The sequence below is a fragment of the Photinus pyralis genome, unplaced genomic scaffold, assembly GCF_008802855.1.
Source record: "Photinus pyralis isolate 1611_PpyrPB1 unplaced genomic scaffold, Ppyr1.3 Ppyr1.4_LG3a, whole genome shotgun sequence".
Taxonomy (NCBI): Eukaryota; Metazoa; Arthropoda; class Insecta; order Coleoptera; family Lampyridae; genus Photinus; species Photinus pyralis.
This window is the reverse complement of record NW_022170509.1, coordinates 3,879,370-3,887,871: the sequence shown is the minus strand read 5'-3', so window position 1 is coordinate 3,887,871 and position 8,502 is coordinate 3,879,370.

The window sequence follows — 8,502 nt, the reverse complement described above, 5'->3', positions numbered from 1 at the left end:
ATGCGATTCGACTATCAAGTTTCAATACAATAATTGATAATTTTATTACTATAACAATTGCCATTTATTTAAAATCACAAACACAGTTTAAAACCAAAAGTTATGGAATTCATAATAATACTTACGCTTAACGTATAATGTACTATATGTGATGAAGTTCTCCATTTTCTGGTCCTGCTAAGATTTGAAGTTTTCAATAGTAAAAGAACCACGACTGTGTTTTTTTATTTTCTAAAAAGCGATCGATTTCGGGTTATGAGTTATACCCATCATCAGAGGCTATGCTAAAATTACAAGTTAATGAGCTGATAGAGAATTATAAATTATTCCCGTCAAAGATATGAAAATGCAGCGTATTCCTGTCTGACTTAACAATAAGTACCTATTTGACATGTAACAGTAAATTGAATAAAATTCGAAAATTGAAGTTGATGAAGTCTGTAGGTACATCGGGATATTCTCATCGTGGCTACTACAATGTACTAATTGCAATTTCTTAATTCCCATCGTAAAAAATTACATGCATTTCACAACCATTTCAAAGTAATACTCAACATTTTCGCTTGACTACGTATATAAAAAATATAGGAAAGCTCTATCTTTGTTAATTTTTGAGACCACCCGCTTGTCATTTCCTCATTGGTCACCCAGTATAATGCGCTGAAAAGATCGTGAATAATAATATTAATTTTTAATTCGGAAAATTGTAAATAACAATTACAGAAACGTCAAATCACAAACATAGCATGAATATGTATATATGGACAACATAAAATTTGTGGACAAACAACTCAGGTGCATCCAGTCATTAAGTTTTGAATAGAGTTATTACTAGAAACCAATTTCGAAAGAAAATTCAAAGGGCTGTAACTTTTGAAGTAGTAGCCCAATCTTGGAACTGTTTGAAATTATGGATTCTACAGGCCACATTTTATAAGAAAATTGTTTTTCCGGGTCGATCTGAGACAACTTATTTTGAGGGCCTCAAAAAAAGGCAGTGTTTTACCTTCCTTTTTAACCAAAAATAGACTGCACCAAAATTTCTCGGGAAAACAATTTTTCTTATTAATTTTGGTGCGTAGAATCCAAAACAATTCGTACTTTTTCGATCAGACTTCTCAATCAAAAGTTATAGACTAGAAACCAATTTCGAAAGAAAATTCAAAGGGCTGTAACTTTTGAACTAGTAGCCCAATCTTGGAACTGTTTGAAATTATGGATTCTACAGGCCACATTCTATAAGAAAATTTTTTTCCGGGTCGATCTGAGACAATTTTTTTTGGGGCTCAAAAAAAGGCAGTGTATAACCTTCCTTTTTTACCAAAAATCGACTGCACCAAAATTTCTCGGGAAAACACTTTTTCTTATTAATTTTGGTGCGTAGAATCCAAAACAATTCGTACTTTTTCGATCAGACTTCTCAATCAAAAGTTATAGACTAGAAAAGAAACCAATTTCGAAAGAAAATTCAAAGGGCTGTAACTTTTGAACTAGTAGCCCAATCTTGGAACTGTTTGAAATTATGGATTCTACAGGCCACATTCTATAAGAAAATTGTTTTTCCGGGTCGATCTGAGACAATTTTTTTTGGGGCCTCAAAAAAAGGCAGTGTATAACCTTCCTTTTTTACCAAAAATCGACTGCACCAAAATTTCTCGGGAAAACACTTTTTCTTATTAATTTTGGTGCGTAGAATCCAAAACAATTCGTACTTTTTCGATCAGACTTCTCAATCAAAAGTTATAGACTAGAAAAGAAACCAATTTCGAAAGAAAATTCAAAGGGCTGTAACTTTTGAACTAGTAGCCCAATCTTGGAACTGTTTGAAATTATGGATTCTACAGGCCACATTCTATAAGAAAATTGTTTTTCCGGGTCGATCTGAGACAATTTTTTCTGAGGACCTCAAAAAAAGGCAGTGTTTTACCTTCCTTTTTAACAAAAAATAGACTGCACCAAAATTTCTCGGGAAAACACTTTTTCTTATTAATTTTGGAGCGTAGAATCCAAAACAAAACAAAAGTTTGCGGGATTGCGGGATCCCGAAATACCGGGATCCGGCAGCATTTTTGCGAGATTAATCCCGCACATAAATGAAGCGGGATCCCGCGGGATTTGAGGGACTGAGGAATTTGTCGACCAAGGGGACGACTCTGTTTACTTTGTTAATGAAACTGATAACGGCGATTTATTTTTTAAATAATTGTTAAACTTTTTTCGTTAAAAATGTACTATGATTTTTGAGGCACTTTAGAAGACTTTTTGTGCTTTACAGGTAAGGTTTTTTTGAGTTCTAAGTTAGGCCGAAGGTACTTTTTTGTTAAATATTGTGATAATTAGCGATTTATTTTAATACAGAAGTTAACCGCACAGAATTGCTTATTTGCCAATTTATTTAAAGTTTTGCGAGATCCCGCAAATACCGGGATCCCGCGGGATTAACATCTAACAATCCCGCAAATACTGGGATTGAGATTTTGCTGCGGGATTGCATTCCCTAGTTCTTAGAGATATAATCAATAAATTATTTTACTGAATAGAAATAATTATTTTGTAATATCTGTTTCGTTCTATTTTTAAATACTTAGGGGTGGTTAATTTTTTTTAGAGTTTCAGGCAGATTATTAAATAATACTGAGCCGATGTAAAACGAAGATTTTTTATAAAATGAATGTTGATGTTTTGGAATCGAGATTTTATTTTTATTTCTGGTGTTGTGATCGTGAATTTGACTTACTGTGTTAAATTTGTGTCGATTTTGATGAAGATAAATAAGTAATTTGAAGATCAAAATTTTGGAGTTATGTGTGTTGACTAAACTTTGATTAAATATGTATTAAAAAGTAACTGATTCCAAAAAATCCCAGTTATTATAAAAGCAATGGCAAAAAGTTCAATATTAACATACCTTATTTGGATAGGACATCACAGTCAAAACGGATGTCAAAATTAAATTCCAGATAGTGGCCACTATAACATATGAATTGAACTTTTTTACGCATTTTCCAAATGCGCTATTACGGCCACTTTCTCTGTCCGTCCGTCCGAGGCCTTAACTACTCGTACAGTTTTAAAAATCTTTTTACATTCGGTAGCTTATATCTCTGCTACCTTAAACAAAAAAATCTCGACGATGAATGTGTGCTCCACGGCCATCCTATCTTCGATAGTAAATGGTCCCGCATAATCTACCCCTACATGAGTAAATGATAAACTTACTTGCCTTCGACTCTCAGGTAAATAAATCACTCATATAATAGGGTGTACTTTAGTTTTTGCGTAGCGGAAACATTTTACTTCGCTAAACTTCTGGCTCCCAACGGTCAATATTTTTCTAAAATTGAGTATAAAAGTTGCTATGATGCTGCATGCAGTAATCTTCTGTGTGCCCATACTTAAATAATAATTTACAAAAGTGATATTTTCGGGGCAGTAGAATTTGATGTTTTTTTTTATTAGGAGTTTTATGAGTTCTTTTTAACACAGAGGTCTTACAGTACTGTTACAATAAGTCTTACAGTAACATAAATAGATCTGTAGCTTTTAAAAATTTAACTATATCGATAGGACAGATAAACAATTTAGTACATTGTATTCAATGGTAATTCTAAATTTCTTAGTCTGCCACCTACTTTTAAAACATCATTTTTGTCAATATGGTGCCAAAGACATTATTTGAGATTTATTGACCAATTCTTTACGTTATTTTCAACAAATTAATGTATTTCTCGAAACCTTATTTTCGACAGTTTAGAAAAAAATGAAAATTTAGATATAATAGACCCGCTAGCGACTATGTAACTGCAAGAACTTGCCTTTTACATTCCAATGGACCTGAATTAAAAACACATATTCATGTAAGAACAGCAACCACTGGACTGTGACAATCACACTGGACCACACCACCAGAAATGTTTGACTGAAATACCACTTGGTTTCTCACACCTCTATATAGATAACAAATATGCAGGGCTTTCAATCCCTGTGTAAATAACGCCAATTGCCAATTTTCAGGAGCAGAAAATTCCTGAATCTTCCCGACTCTATTACCTACAGAGGTCTGTAATCTACCTGGTGATGTGTGAATCCAATGAAGTGTGATTGTAGAGTCTGTCCAGTATTGCTGGCTTATTCACACTTTCAATTCTTTAAAATTTTGACACAATTGCAGCTGCACACGGTTTAAGTCGTGGGATAGTCTGCTTCTTCAATGGAACAACACGAGATTTAGAAGTAATTAAACTAATTCTGGTTATATTATTATTACTTTTCAAATAAATACAACAACCGTAAGCAATTTCTGATGCATCAGAGAACCCGTGCAACTCAATGATAAACAAATGCGTCTATCTATCGTAACTTTATTTCACTCATTTAAATTTAAGTCATTCTTTTCTCTTAGGTCTTCGCTAATATCTTGACTCCACGTAATGCCTTTTTTCACAAGAAAATTGGCAAATAAATTAAGCTCGTTAGCTAAATTCGTCTCTAAGCCAATAATTGAACTGCAATGTTAGTAATGATAGTAATGAAAAAATGCCTGACCAAATCCGTTAAGCTGTTGGTAGATCCTAGTGCAAGCAACCAGATTATCAAATACACATATTGTATATCTGTAACGCCTAACTAGAAATATTGGTTGCCGAAGAAATATTAGATTTTGTTTTTTATTGTTATTCTTCTAAAAGCAATATCGGTGAGTGGTTATTTTTATAACTACGTTTTATAATTTGAAAAAGGTGATAATTAAACATAATACTTTTACGTTGAGTTTCTGCCATTAAAGTCATAGTTGTGCAGCTATTATAAGATCAAATTCTCTATCTGCAAAATTTTATAAACAATTTTGCACACTTAGTAGACATTAAAAATATTCACACCGTTTTGCATGTGAATTTAACGTGTATGGATTACTAAGGGCGTAAATCGTTACCTACCCTATTAGCTTCAACAAAGGCGGATTTATCTTTATAGCTCCACTCCGCACAAACTCTAAAATTTCCTTTAGTCCCCATATTGCAGATTGTGGTTGTAGTAAAGGTCAACTTAAACGTGGTGTGTTTTCTTTGCTGATTATAAGGGCATTTCTCGCCAACCCCTATTTGAAATAAAATTTAGGAAAAGGTTTAAACGTTTATATACCGTATAAAACTGCAAATGATATCTTTAGTTGATCATATTGTAATTTGTTGAGTGGTTAATGCTTTAAAGCCATATTTCTTTCTGGGTCTCATTTGTGCAAGGGGTAAACATCAGTCCATATTCTAATTACTCAAAACAGTAATTGATTCGGGTACGGAATCCTAAGGGAGCTAAGACCGATATGGATCGGTCCTTTGAGGATTGATGACATCGTTATCGTAGCAGTAATGTAGGTACTCGTATTTGTTTAGCAACTTGCGCTCGCCGAATTTGCTCTTTGTGATTGAGAAATGTCTTTTACCTTAATAAAAATATCGGTGCGTCTTTTTATGCAAGTTTTACGTTATGCATACCCTTCGTACACACTGTGCGTGATAGTGCCGTGAAAAACTGTAATAAAGAACACAGACGTGGAAAAACAAAATTACAGAAGCGTTTCAATAGAAAAAGGTTGAAGCTGGAAACTGATGTAGATAAAAAATGATTAATGAGAACAAAATGAACTATTAACTTAATTAAAGTTATTGGATATTGAATAAATTGGAAAAGGCGGATAATTAGTAGTAATGTTTATATTACAAAGCTTTTTTACGCAAGTTGTGATAGTTTGTTTGTAGCTTCTTGTAGTTTCCAAAAATCTTAATGTGTAAAACAATTGTCAACCATTTTTCGATTGTTGAAAAATGTATAATTAGCAGTGAGAGAAAGTAAAAAAACGGTATCAATGGATTGGTCACTTTGAATTAGGTATTGAATATTGAATTACTCTGAAACTACTATAGGCATATGTATAGAAACATTCAACTCCTTATATTCATACAGAATCCTATGGAGTGATTGAAAACAACAAGTTTCACATGTAACAGACTATATGTATCATCAGTTCCATCGGTATTGACGTAGCATGGACTTATTGTTAATGCCAGTATTTTTTGTGATATTTTTATTGAAATATTTCATTAAAAATAATAATGTAATATTCCATTCTATAAAAATTATTTTAGGGTTGATTATTTAGCACTAAGAAACTCCCACAGAAACCAATTTTTCTTTAACTACCAAAAGAATTTACAATGTTAATGCAATCTAATGTACCTCAATTGTTATGTTATGTTAGAATTAACAACTAAGAATGTTGTGCGCTCTTTCCTTTATAAAAGAGTATCGGCATCGCCAGTTTTCAGTTTTCATTCAGACTTGTGTAGGATAAGGATACAGCGCGACCTCGAACAAGTTGTAAATAGTAGTGACCATACTTATTAAAGTACATTCAATAAATCAATCAACTTATTTCGCGGAATCCTAAGGGATTTATAAATATATCATCATGTTAACCGTTATAAATTCATCAATCATTAATTTTATCTAAATAAATAACGTAGGTAATAATATTTACGTAGCATATTATAGTTAGTCCACTCTACGTCTCTGGGAACAAATCTATTAGGTGAACCTACAGCCATTATTAACCTCAGAGCTGAGCAGTATTCGATTTTGTAAATACTTTTTAGTATTCAAATCCTTTAAAGTATTCAAATTCTTTGTAATTAAATACTTTTATGGAAGCAGTATTTGTATTTGTAACTCAAATACTTTCACAAATATTTAGTATTCGAATACTTCGCAAAGTATTTGAATACTTAACCATCCTTTTTTAACAAAAATCGACTTCCGGGTCAATCTGAGACAATTTTTTTTGGGGCCCCAAAATTTCTCGGGAAAACACTTTTTCATATTAATTTTGGTGCGTAGAATCCAAAACAATTCGTACTTTTTCGATTAGACTTCTCAATCAAAAGTTATGGACTAGAAACCAATTTCGAAACAAAATTCAAAGGGCTGGAACTTTTGAAATAGTAGCCCAATCTTGGAACTGTTTGAAATTATGGATTCTACAGGCCACATTCTATAAGAAATAAAGAAAATCTTGCGAAACATTATAAGTAGTTGACAAAATCACCCCTTTATTTTACAATTTTATAATGGAAAAGAGTAACATGGTAAATGGTTTTACAAAAGGCACATCTACCTGTACAAACTTATTGCTAGTTTACCAACAATACATTTTAAAAGCGTCAGTTACATTAGCGTAAGGCTATGGAATTTGTTGGATGTTTTTGAATTCACCCTACCCCCTGCTGTGTCTAGATATATTTGAACGTTCTTTACTGATTCTTGGAAATTAATTTCATAAAACTCCATACTTGGACAACGAGTTATAAGCTTTTTTGACGATTTCGTCAATTGCTTTGTTAATTTATGCAGCGGACGACCTAAGTTACTCACTGTAGAAAATAATTAAGAAATAAATCTCTCTCCTTCGGGTTGACCTTACCACACAGACAGACAGACAAGACAAACGGAATAGAGAAAATACTACAAATAGAACTGATCTCCCCGTCGATTGTATCTATATAGAGTGTATTTTCATAGTCTTTTCATATACAGATTTCGGTTGATGAAGAAGTAGAATTATATGTGTATGTAGGTATAATTAAAATAAAGCATGTGGGAGTAGTAATTTATAATGTTAAAATAAGTATACTTATTTTAACATTATAAATTAGGTACTACCCCCACATGCTTTATTTTAATTACCTCATTTTTTATTATTATTTTAATTTAACTGGCATACAAAGTACCCTGCATGAGAATTTAGTCAAAGGGAAAACCTGACATTAAAATTAGTTCTTGTTGTATGAGCTAGAAAGTGTATGATATTCTATCTTTCTATTTCCAATTCCTTATATTGGCTGTAGAAGTAGAACCATAGATGAGAACTTTAAACCTTAATACCAACATCCATGATTGGAGCGAATGTCCCATATACAGAAATGTTTGTGATCGAACTCCTCCAAAACGGCACGACCGATTTTTATGAAACTTTTTCTGTATATTTGTTAGGTATGCGTCGAAATCGGTCCGATATAAAGAAAACGGAATTTTCCAAATTCGATACGGTGATAACAAAAAGAGTGCAGTAAAAATTATAAAAAACGAAGTAAGGTGACTCACATAACTTTAACCCAGGCTTTAACCCTACCCCTTCCACCGAAAACACATCTTGTAAACTTTTCCATCAAATGCAAGTGCAATTATTTCCTTTTTGGGTGCGGTTGGGCGCAGTATTAGCTGTTTTAATGTAAAGGATGTAAGAAGGACCACATAGTCCTGATTGGGGAGCGCATCGACGTAAGATACTGTATTATGTTTCGGAACTTAAAAGGATTGACGAAAGTGTGCACTCTTGATGTACTGTAGATGTAGATGCGTTGAAGTAAACCACATCAAATATTGTTTGATATCTGTACAACTCTGGATTGTAATGTAACGATGATACCAGTTACACTGAATCCAAAA